The following is a 12,134-nucleotide window of genomic DNA, read 5'->3' as shown; positions in this document are numbered from 1 at the left end:
GGTTATATTAATTTCTTTAAACCCGCAATCAAAGGAGGCAAAGGGCGGGCCGCAGGTGGCTTGCTGATCTGGGTGAAACAATCCCTGGGCCTCTATCCAATGGAGTTCCCGGCGGAGAGTCAGGATCTCCTCTCCATCATAATAAACAAAGGGAACAAGAAAATTATGAACATTGTTAATATCTATGCTAGAGGCCTGTCTGGTGGTCGAAGCCCACCCCTGTTGAACCTTGTTGATCATGTAATAATGAAAATGGACAGAGGCGTTACTACCATTCTTGCTGGTGACCTAAATTGTACTATAGAACCCGTGCTAGATATGGGAGATACCTGGACTATGGCAGACGATTCTGTATGGGGTATCCCAGACTTACAAGTAGAGAAGAGGGCTAAAGCAACAAAGGCTGCAGTGTCCTGGATGGCTTTTTGTCTACAAAATGGGCTCCGTGCATGTAATGGCCGCTCCGCCTCGGATGTGAAGGGAAATTGTACCTTCGATAATGGCCAGAGGCAGAGCCGCATTGATTATATTTTACTGGACATGGAACATTGGGCTCTGCTAATTGACATGGCAGTATTAGAGTGCCCGGAAAGTGATCACAATCCACTGTCCCTATCGTTGAAGATACCGGATCTAAACAGACAGGAGGAACCATCTGCCACCTATACAGGGGACGTCCAACTTACCAACGACAGGAGGAGATTGAAGTGGTCACGGGTTATGGAAGATGAGTGTTTCCTAAATAATATCAATGTTGCAGTAGAGAATGCACTTAATGAAATGTTGCAAATAGATATGTCGGGGGTGGATATTGGAGCAGCCAATAGTGTGATGGGTGTCCATATTAACTGTTTTGACCGCTTAAAAACCCTGCTATCCAAACCATGTGGGAATGCTGCTATTAAAACTAAACCTTTGTCCCCAAAATGGTATAATAAGGAATGTAGAGAGGCACATGCAGCTCTCATTTCTGCCATCAAATCTCGGGACATGGTTGGAGTGAGAGCTGCTAGACTTCACTACAAAAAAACCCTTAGTAAAGCTAAACGGGAGTGGGAGGATGAGTTCTGGTCAGACCTCCTGGAGGCCTCCTCTACCAACAATCAGAAAAGGTTTTGGGATCTGGTTAAATGGGGTAAAAATACAGACTCCTCTACCCCGGGAAATAATGTGCCACTTGAGGATTGGGTTTTATTTTATTCGGCCCAATTTAGAGTAGGCGATGATGAGGCTATAAATCCCTTAGACAATGCACCCATGCTGACCCCACAAAGTGAAAAACTTACCTTTACGGTTGCTGAGGTTGAGTTGGCATTGGCACTCACTCTTCGAGGTAAAGCCCCCGGTATGGATCTGATCCCGGCTGATCTATTTAAATCTAATCCCACTTTGTGGCTCCCGTATATTACCAGGATAGCTAAGACTTTGGCCCTTGGAGCTACAGTCCCGAAATCTTGGAAAGGGGCCGAAATTGTTCCAATTTACAAAAAGGGTGATAAATTCATTCCAGGCAACTACCGCCCTATCAGTTTAATCGATTCGATTCAAAAGATAGTGGCGCGCATGGTTTTGGGACGGGTCCAGGGATGGATCGAAACGGAGAATATCCTGTCACCCATGCAGGCGGGCTTCAGATCGGGAATGAGCACGATAGATCAGGTTTTTAGATTCTGCCTGATCTATTGGAAGGAGGTCTGGCTGGGTGGTGGTACCATCTATGCTGCATTCATTGATCTGAAGTCCGCCTTCGATCTAGTGCCTAGGGACAGGTTATGGGGTGTGCTGAAAAATCTGGGGTGCCCACTAGAATTATTGGACCTCATTGTAAGACTCCATGAGGACAACTTTGCGAGGGTGAGGTGGGGGGGTCAGGGACAAGTGACGGAAACATTCCCCGTAACCCGAGGTGTCCGCCAGGGGTGTGTCCTGGCCCCTACCCTCTTCCTCCTTTTTATCGATCAATTTGTCAAATTTTTCATGGATACCCCCACTGATGCACCAATGCTGGCAGGGATGAGGTTTCCGTTACTCATCTTCGCAGATGACACTTTAATCCTCTCAAAAACACGCAGCGGACTCCAGCGGGCTCTGGACCGCTTCGAGGAGTTTTGTGCCATCAATATTTTGGTAGTCAATGTGGGGAAAACAAAATGTATGGTTTTTACAAAAAACCACCCAGTCCGGAGTTCAGTGAAGTTGAATGGAGTAAGCCTCGAACAGGTTGATACCATGACCTATTTAGGGGTTACCCTCGATAGCCGTTTAAGATGGAAAGACCAGATTAATATGCAACATCTTAAACTTGCCAGGCTGACTGGTTGCCTCGTTAAAGAGCAGAAGGAATCAATCACTAAACGGGTCCTACCGGCCCTTAAGATCTACGACGTTAAAATCTCTACAGCCATCTTATATGGCGCGGATCTATGGGGCCACATGGACTTGTCTAATCTGTTCAAAACTCAATGTAGATTCCTTCGAAATTTAGTGGGCCTCCCACAATCTACACCCTTGCTCCCCCTCTGTTTGGACCTTGGTTCCCCACCTATTAATGAAATGGCAAGATTTAGGTTAGTTGCATTGTGGAGACGGATATGGACATCCCCAGATCTATCCCTCTTTGCAAAAGAACTGTCGGAAATCAGGTCTATTAGGGGTTCGGGTAAAATACCATGGCTCTCTGCTGTCAAATCCATTCTTAAAGACATGGGCTTGGAACATCTCTGGACATCCCCACAATCTAACGTATTCCCACCCAAAGACGAATTTAAATCATTATATTGGGCCACTATCCGCCTAAAAAGAGTCCTGCTGTCCAACAAAAACGGCCTTATAGGCAGGTTTTTAACATTCAAACTTGACCTACTGAGAGAGCCATACTGGGATGTCATATCCCGACCGTTAGATAAGAAGTTGTACCATCAGTTTAGAGTGGGCGCTTTGCCCTTAAACATCTTTCTGAACAAACGGTCTACAGGGATATCGCCCTACTGTACATGCTGCTCAGGTCATATTGAATCTGAAGGTCACTTCCTTTTCGCCTGCCCAAGGTACGGAGCACCCCGGAAGAAATGGTTAAAACCTTTGTTCCAAAAACTACCATTTAAAACAGCGATGGAAGCTATACGGGTGCTCAGGACCAACACTTCAGAACTCTTTGTGGTATCTTTGGCAAAGTATTTGGGATGGGCTTGGCTTCTAAGGCTAAAAACCAGCATGCCTTAGCGCCAAGTACAAAGGTTATTTTGCAATTGGCCATAACCTGTTTAGTTTGAGTATGTAGCTGCTAAACCATTCTACGAGTACGACTCATCATGTTTTATCCATTTGTCATGAAATGTTCTTTTTTATTTGTATACTTATTTGTATGTCCTTTGTTAGTGCTTAAATATCTTTTATAGTATTGACTTTCTTTTTGATGTTCTAATTTAGTTATATTCGTTTGTATTTTAATGGGTCTTTTATGATTTGTTAAAAATCGAAATAAAGACTTTAAAACCTGAACCTGAATTACAGCAATCCAGTAATGCGTAAATAAGCTCAGAATAAGAATTATAATGACAGAGTTGCTGGAGTGTAAAAAACAGAAAAGAACGTTTTATAGGGAGAAGAAAAGAAAGGAGGGAAGAAAGCAGGGGGGAGGGAAGAAGGAAGGAAGGGGAGAGAAATATTCATAAGTCATATAAAACAAACTTGGGAGAAATAAATAATTGCATTATACAAGAAGAGTGAAAGATAATTCAACAGTTCAACAATTCAATAAGTACAATAAACCAATAACATATAAGAATCAAAAAGCAGAGAAAAAACATTCAAGGCAGTTTAAAATCTGCAGTATTTGAACGACACTTATGTAGGAACGTTAAGCTATCTAGATAAGTTGTAAGAGGTAACCAAAATAGAACTCTATTAAACTTTGGTTTGCAGGAGGAGGCCATTGTTGACCAAGAGTTTGTTGAGTGTCTTCCAGTTAAGTGTAATATGTTGGAAAGCCAAAGCAAGCATGAGATCAAAGAGACTATATACATGGGCAGAGAGGTCTAAAGAATCTGACAGACTACCAGAAAAAAGGAGAGGGATGAAATAGGGAATAGAAATATTAAATATACGAGTAATATAGGACCAAGTATTCTCCCAGAAAATAGAAACTGAAGAGCAGAGGAAAAGAAGATGTAAAAGATTAGCATTGGAGGAGCCAAAAGACCAGCAATTAGTGTCAGTAGAGGAAGAAAAATGAGCTACAGAAATAGGAGTGAGGTATAGTCTATGATACAGAAAGAACATAGATTGAGTGAGAGATGCAAAGCGAGAGATTTTAAGGGAACAAGACCAAAGTTGATCCCAAAAGGAAATATTCCACTCACATTCCAGGTCAGATTCCTAAGAGAGTTCCAATTTAGTCTTAGCACGCTCTGGGTTAGGGGCTGAGAAATATTTATGATTAATAGAAGCCTTAGGTGACAAAAGAAGGATTTGTAAAAGAGAGTTTGGAACAGCAGGCAAAGAGGAAGAAGGAAGAGAATAAAAATGATCTAAAATAACTGTCAGAATAGAAAAACTCTGTAGAATGGAGAGGGGACAGTGAAAAGTAGATTGAAATAGGGGGAAGGACTGGGGGCTACGCCATCAAAAAGTTGTTTAACATAATTTATACCTTCAAGACTCCTGGATTTCCAAAATAGGGTTCTATTATTAATAGTAATAAGGGAGTTATGCCAGATAGGCGAGTCAAGAAAAACATCTCTGGACTTAAGATGTGGGGAAATGAGAGGTTTTATTAAAGAACACATGTGATTGAACAAGGGGGAGATGCATAAGAATACTTTGCAGAGAAAGAAAAAACTTCGTTAAAAGAAAAAGTTAATAAGAAGGAGTTTTCAATGGAGAGCCAGAGGGGAGTAAAGGGGGATGATTCAGAAAGGAGCCACTTTGAAACTTGACGTAGATTAAAAGATTTGTGATGAAGGTGTAAATCATGAGATCACTGACACAATATCGATGTCAAAAATATCGATATACAAAAATATCGAGTTAAAAATATAGACTGCCAAAATATCGACTTCCTATCTCCAAACAGGTAAGTACAAAAATATTGAATCAAAAATAACAATGTAAAAAATATAGATAGTCAAAATATTGACTTTTTTAAATAGTTAAAAGTAATTTAAAATTAATGAAATAATAAATATAAGTAACTTAAAAATACTTAAAATACGTAAATAACATTAAAACTAATAAACAATTAATATAATTTGAAATATATATATATATAATAAATACATTATCTACTTGCGGTCGCCAGTAGGTATATATAGTTAGGATTTTTTCTCTATGGGACTTTTGAAAATTCTATGTCTAATAACTTTGGCGTTTGTGGACGGAATCGGCTGAAATTTTCAGGGAAATGGCACATTTTGTTTCTGAGCAGGCCCTGAAAATTTGGGGGGGTTTCGTCAAGGGGGGGCCGAGAAAAAAGGGGGGTCCCAAAACGCGTTTTTCCCTTTCATTTTTCCATAGGGCGTTTGGCCTCACTTTTAGCTCGAACGGCTGAATGGATTTGCACGAAACTTGGCAAAATTGTAGGGACTGTTAGCCCGATGTGCCTTTGCTAGGTCTCAATATATGTGCTCCAGTGTATTTTGAGAAATTAACGTTTTAAAAAACAGATATATCTGTGACAGCGTCCCGGTTAGCGCTCCGGTTCGCGTACTTTTCGCGTAACGGAACTTTGCGAAGCAAAGCTGATTGGCTCTCCGGTGTCTGTCAACATTCTAAACAGTTCAGAACGGCCGCCATCTTGTCTCTCGGTAGGATCGAGAGACAAGAGGAGGAGAAAAACGAAGGGGGAACTTAATGAAAGGGGGCAAGGTAGACCCTTCTTGATCCCCTAGGAATGATGTTGGGGTTATTAAAGGGTCCCGTGGGGCAAATAAAAAAAAATTGATTTTTCGCGGTAGAAGCGAAACGGGAATTCGCCATTTTGTGTTTCCTTTTAATTAAATTACAAGATGGAGGAAAAACAATGTGAGAAATGGGTATAAGGGGGTACGGGAGACGTATCCTGACCCCCTATGTTTTCTGAGGGTGGCTGAGGATGCTCATATATGTTGATACATGTCTTCCAGTGGCTGCGCGTGAGCATTTTTTTTTTTTTGCTGCGTGACATCTGTTAACGTTGGATTCGAAGGAAATCAGGAAGTGTTGACCGCCATTTTGTCACTGAGAGTAAATATATTGTTAAAAATAATTGTTTTAAATTAATCCGTATTGATAAACATTGTCTGCGCCATCTTGCCTTTTTTCCAATGCCACACTTTTGTCGTGCACGGCAGCCATTTTAGATGCCTTGACCAGACCCACTCTCTGCACGCCGCCGATCCTCAGCATGGCTCCCCACCCTCGCAAGCATCTCCCCCACGCACTGGTCACCCCCGCTCTCTCTCTCATGCATGGGCCATAAACCTCCCCCCATCTGCGCTGCTCTTCCCTGAGAATCACACCCTGTGCCCGCCCGACACCTCCCTTTCACCCTATTCACTACCGCACCCTCTGACACTCCTCTTCCTCTGTGTCTGATTGTCCAGGCCGGTCCCAGGCTATCACCTAGCCCTGCGGATGTAGTTTATGGACCCAACTGTAAAGAATCACCCCTCTTCAAAGGAGTTACAGTAGATCAAGGCCCCCACCCCATGAGATCCGTCACACCACACGCGTTCCTACTATCTGATAACGATCCTGTATTGTGATGGGGAGGGGATTCTCACTGTGAGGGTGTGCGGGACCGAGCCTGAAGCGGAAGATTCCAGGGATGCCTTTTTGTACATCAAAGTCTTCACAATTATGTGTCACATTAAAAATATATAGCACTCCAACAAAGTAGTGGGATTATAACACTTTAATAACTTATAAATATATACAACGCTCTAACAAAGTAAACACGATAAAAAAATTTTTTTAAACAAAGCAACAATGGGCTGCTTTGGTCTGTCTTTTAGTCGGCAAAATCCGTCTGCCTGTGAGGTGGCGTCAGTAGTGGTCCGTTGTGCGAATAGGCCCAGGTGATGTCTAGTAAGTTGCCGCACTGGTCTTGGCATCCTACAATGCTGCGCCGAAAAAAGGCGTGGGGCGCCCCGGGGGGGGGGGGGGGGTGAGGCGGCGCGAACGGGCCTCCCCAGGTGGAGGCTCCTCTGCTGCAGAGGGGCGCCCCTTTAGCGTTTCAGTCGCCATTCAGCTGTTTACCGCCCGCTTTTGCTGCACTGTGCCTCATCCGCCATTCAGCTGAGTTGCGCCCGCTCTTGCGGCTACAGCGTCTCGCCCACCATCCAGTTGAATTGCGCCCCCTCTTGCGGCTACAGCATCTCGCCCACCATCCAGTTGAATTGCGCCCACTCTTGCAGTGCAGCGATAGGCGGCTGCCACAGGACTCTTAAAATGGCGGCAGGCTCTTCGGATTTGGGCCTGGTCCACTAAAATGGCCCTGGGACACATTTGAACTCGGACATTTGCCTGCTAGGGCTTGGGCCCCATTCTCGAAAGCGTCCCCTCAGCCTTGAAGATTCTACAAAAGTCATTGGGGCCCCCGACTCCCGCAGGCTTCCGGTGGGGAGCGGCTGCCATGATTGCTTGCGGAATGGCCACAACGGAGCTACGAGATAGTGGTGCTCTCATGCTGATGCCAGCTTCAGTCTGAAACATCCAGAAACACTGTAGACTATTAATTCGATGACTTCCGGTGGAGCCCCAACGTGACCCGGTAGGGAAGAACTTACCCTCTCCTCTTTTGACTGATGGTTCTTGTTGCCTGTCCCCTCTGTTGTAATCTAACGGAACCTTTTTGGAATGCCGAGTGAGAAAAAAAAAGGTGGGGCTTTCATCATTTGGGAAAAAAAATGTTTCAATCCAATGAAAAGTGTTATTTTTAGGTCATATGATCAAGCATTTCATCATTAGGAAACCAAAAGTAAAATGAACCAATGAAAAGTTTTATAAACAAGTCACATGACCTGTTATGCGGCTTTGGGCTATAAAAAGCCTACAAAATCTGTTGGCCTGTGAGGCGGCGTCAGTAGCGGACCGATGTGCGAATAGGCTGAAGGCAGCACAATGCGCCGAGATCCGGATGGCACCGAGGTGGTGTCCAGCAAGTTGCCGCACTGGTGTGGCCATCCTACAATGCTGCGCCGAAAGACGGCGTGGGGTGCCCGGGGGGGGGAGGCGGCGCGAACTGGCCTCTCCCGCCTAACCAGGTGGAGGAACCTCATCTGCAGTGCAGCGCCCCTTACCGTTTCACTCGCCGTCCAGCAGAGTTGTGCCCGCACTTGCTGCTACAGTAGGCCGAAGGCAGCACAACGCGCCGAGATCCGGATGGCACCGAGGTGGTATCCAGCAAGTTTCACTGGTGTGGCCATCCTACAATGCTGCGCCGAAAGACGGCGTGGGTGCCCGGGGGGGGGAGGCGGCGCAAACGGGTCTCTCCCGCCTCCCCAGGTGGAGGCACCTCATCTGCAGTGGGGCGCCTCTTAGCGTTTCCCTCGCCGTCCAGCAGAGTTCCGCCCGCTCTTGCGGCACAGTGCCTCACCCCCCATCCAGCTGAGTTCCGCCCGCTTTTGCGGTACAGCGTCTCGCCCACCATCCAGCTGAATTGCGCCCACTCTTGCGGTGCAGCGATAGCCGGCTGCAACAGGACTCTCAAAATGGCGGCCGGCTCTTTGGATTTGGGCCTGGTCCACTAAAATGGCCCTGGGACACCTTGGACCTCGGACGCTTGCCTGCTAGGGCATGGGCCCCATTCACGAAAGCGTCCCCTCTTTTGACTGATTGTTCTTGTTGCCTATCTCTTCTGTTGTCATTTAACGGAACCTTTTTGGACTGCCGAAAGGGGTTCTGGTCCGACCGCTGGTTGGTGGAGACATTTTGACTATATCCTGGACCTGCCCGACCTCGCCCAAAATGGCGCAGGTATAAATGGGACTCGTAACTCCTTTTTGTGTACTGGTTGCCCAACCTTGATATCACGAGATACGTATGCAGTTTTGAAGCACATGGCGGGCGCGGACGAGTACTGATTGAACATTTGGACATCCCTATTGATATTAAGTTCTGATGTGTTATTGATTACTGTACTATTGAAAGTTCGAATTAACGTCACCCATGGTACTTGCCCGCAAATGTATATCTAGATAATTTTATTGTAACTGGCCCCGTCGTACTTTAATTATAAAATGTACATCCACCGATTCCGCAACTGTTAGACACCTTAGTTCTTGCAACCTAATGGCCCGCCCGTTACGTTCTTCTACAGTGTAAATGTCCCCTCATCATATACGATTCCAGTTTGCTCCGTGGCCGGCCCACGTGGTTATAGGCCCGTATTTGTATACTGACATTTTCACAATAAAGGTTTTTAAAACAAAACATGGTAGTAGTACCTAGATTGGTAAACTTTTGAATAATAGCCACTGTTTTCGAATCAGTAAAAGGCAAGTGAAATAAAGCAGCCCGATTACATGACGGTTAAAAGGTATAATACGCAGGAACGCAGTAAAGATAAATGGTCAACTCCTGCAACATAAAGTGATCGATAAGAATCCGATATTCATGCCTATCAGCGACTAAGACAGCAGGCCGAGCCTCTTTTGTTCAACGGCTCCCTCATGGGACGAAGAAACGCCCTTTTTCTCGAAATAGGAATATTTTAATTGCAGGACAGTTGTAAATTTCCCGGGAAAATACATTAGCCTGGAACATTGTTAGTGATAAACTGTAAATGCATCTGGGTCCTTTGCTTTACAAGTCGGAGTGAGAAAAAAAAAGGTGGGGCTTTCATCATTTGGGAAAAAAAAATGTTCGAAAGCAATGAAAAGTGTTATTTTTAGGTCATACGACCAAGCCTTTCATCATTAGAATAACAAAAGTAAAATGAACCAATGAAAAGTTTTATTAACAAGTCACATGACCTGTTATGCTTACGTTACGCGCTGCGCGCCGCGCTCTGGATCACTTCCCGGAAGCTGCGCCTCGCGCACCGGAGCACTTCCGGGTGTGCTAACGCGGCGCGTCATATGACGCATTACGCGACAACGCAGGTCCAGAATATAGTCAAAATGTCTTCACAAACCAGCGGTCGGAACACAACCCCTTTCAGTAGTCAAAAAACTTCTGTTAAATGACAACAGAAGGGACAGGCAACAAGAACCATCAGTCAAAGAGGGGAGGGCAAGTTCTTCTCTACCAGGTCACGTTGGGGCTCCACCGGAAGTGATCGAATCGGTAGTCTACAGTGTTTCTGGATGTTTCAGACTGATGCTGGCGTCAGCATGAGAGCACCACCATCTCGTGGCTACGTCGTGGCCATTCCGCGAGCAATCATGGCAGTCGCTCCCCACCGGAAGTCTACGGGAGTCGGGGGTCCCGGTGACTGTTGTAGAATCTTCAAGGCTGAGGGGACTCTTTTGGGAATGGGGCCCATGCCCTAGCAGTCAAGCGTCCGAGTTCCACGGTTGCCCAGAGCCATCTTTGCGGGCCAGTCCCAAGTCTGTGGAGCCGACCGCCATTTCGTGAGCTCCGTAGCAGCCGCTTGTCGCTGTACCGCAAGATTGGGTGCAATTCCGTTGGATGGCGGGTGAGACGTTGTAATAGCAAGAGCAGGCACAATTCAGCTGGCAGAGCGAGGCACTGTGTCGCAAGAGCGGGCGCAAGTCAGCTGGTCGAGTGAAGCGCTGGGGTGTAGCTGAGAAACCTCCACCTGGGGAGGTGGGGAAGGCTCGTTCGCACCGCCTCTCCCTTCTAGTGCACCCCACGCTGTCTCCAGGCGCAGGTATATGTGATGGTCGGACCAGGGCACCGCAGGACGTGTCTTCAGGTCAAACGGATTGTGGGACAAGGTGTGGAGCAGGTGCAATTATCTCGGGGGCCTCCGTCAAGCGGTTCAGGGAGGCACCGCATCACATTGTTTTCCAATGCAGTCAGGTCCACAAACAGCCCCCACTTACTTTGAGAATAGTGAAGCTGCAGCAAGTGCAAATAAGCTTCAGACAGTGTTACAAGCGCTGCTCGGAACCCTCAACTATGGCACCCAACATCCAGGACTTATGCCATTTGTGCAAGGCAGTGACATCGAAGCATCTCAGGGACCAAGCAACATACTATATCCAGAGTCCTTACCACAACCTCTGCCTTCCTTCTTACCTAGTTATTGTTCTTTCACTCCCACTCCAGGCTTTTAGTCTGTGGATGGAAAACAAAGAACCTACACTCACTTTTTTTTTTTTTAAATAATTTTTATTGTAGTCATACCTGTACAGGTCGTTATACATAGAAGTAGCGTCAAAAAAGATTTAGCAGATACACAATATACTCCGTCAATCAGTACACGGCCGTCATGCCCACAACCCGGGGGTTGGGCGGCGATTAAGTCTCTGCTCTTCCATGCCTGACGTTCAATGTAGAGGAGTGGTCAATGTCCGGATCATGTGCATGACTACTTTTATAGCCCTACTGAACTACGCGCTAAAACCCCAACTCCCATTCCCTGCGCAAAACCTAAAACTCCCCCCCCCTGTCCCGCCCCACTCACCACCACCCGCCTAAGGCTATGTTGCTATCGTTCCTGGATTGCTGGCGTCAGCCCCCCTGCATATCCGTTGTTCCTAGGGCCTCAACCTGCCTCCATCTGCCTCCTCCGCCCCATCCGCCTCGGGGATCTCCTCTATGTCAGTAGCCTCTCTATCCCTAAGTGCCTGCACCATCACTTCCCATGAGGTCGCAGTGTCAGCTGCTGTCTGGCTAGGGGTCCTGCGCGCTAGCTGGTACCTATGTGTGCTGTCCGCCGTTGCCCATTTCAGAAATTCCTGCCGCCACTTCCGTGGAGTTGGCCCCACTCTTGCCTTCCAGTTCCTAGTGATCTCCCGCTTGGCCACCATCAGTCCCATGTCGATGAACTTACTCGTGAGTTTGTTTTTGGGGGTATGGGGAAACCAGTGCAAAAGACATTCCGCCGGTCCGTATTCTATCGCTCTTTCAGTGACCTCATTCAACACCTCCCCAATGTCCTGCCAATAATCCCGCAGGGCCGGGCATGCCCACAGCATGTGCACTAGCTCGGCCCCTTCTTCCGGGCATCGGGGACAGGCCGCTGT

The sequence above is a fragment of the Lissotriton vulgaris genome, chromosome 7 (genome assembly GCF_964263255.1).
Source record: "Lissotriton vulgaris chromosome 7, aLisVul1.2, whole genome shotgun sequence".
NCBI lineage: Eukaryota > Metazoa > Chordata > Amphibia > Caudata > Salamandridae > Lissotriton > Lissotriton vulgaris.
This window is presented reverse-complemented; position numbering follows the sequence as displayed.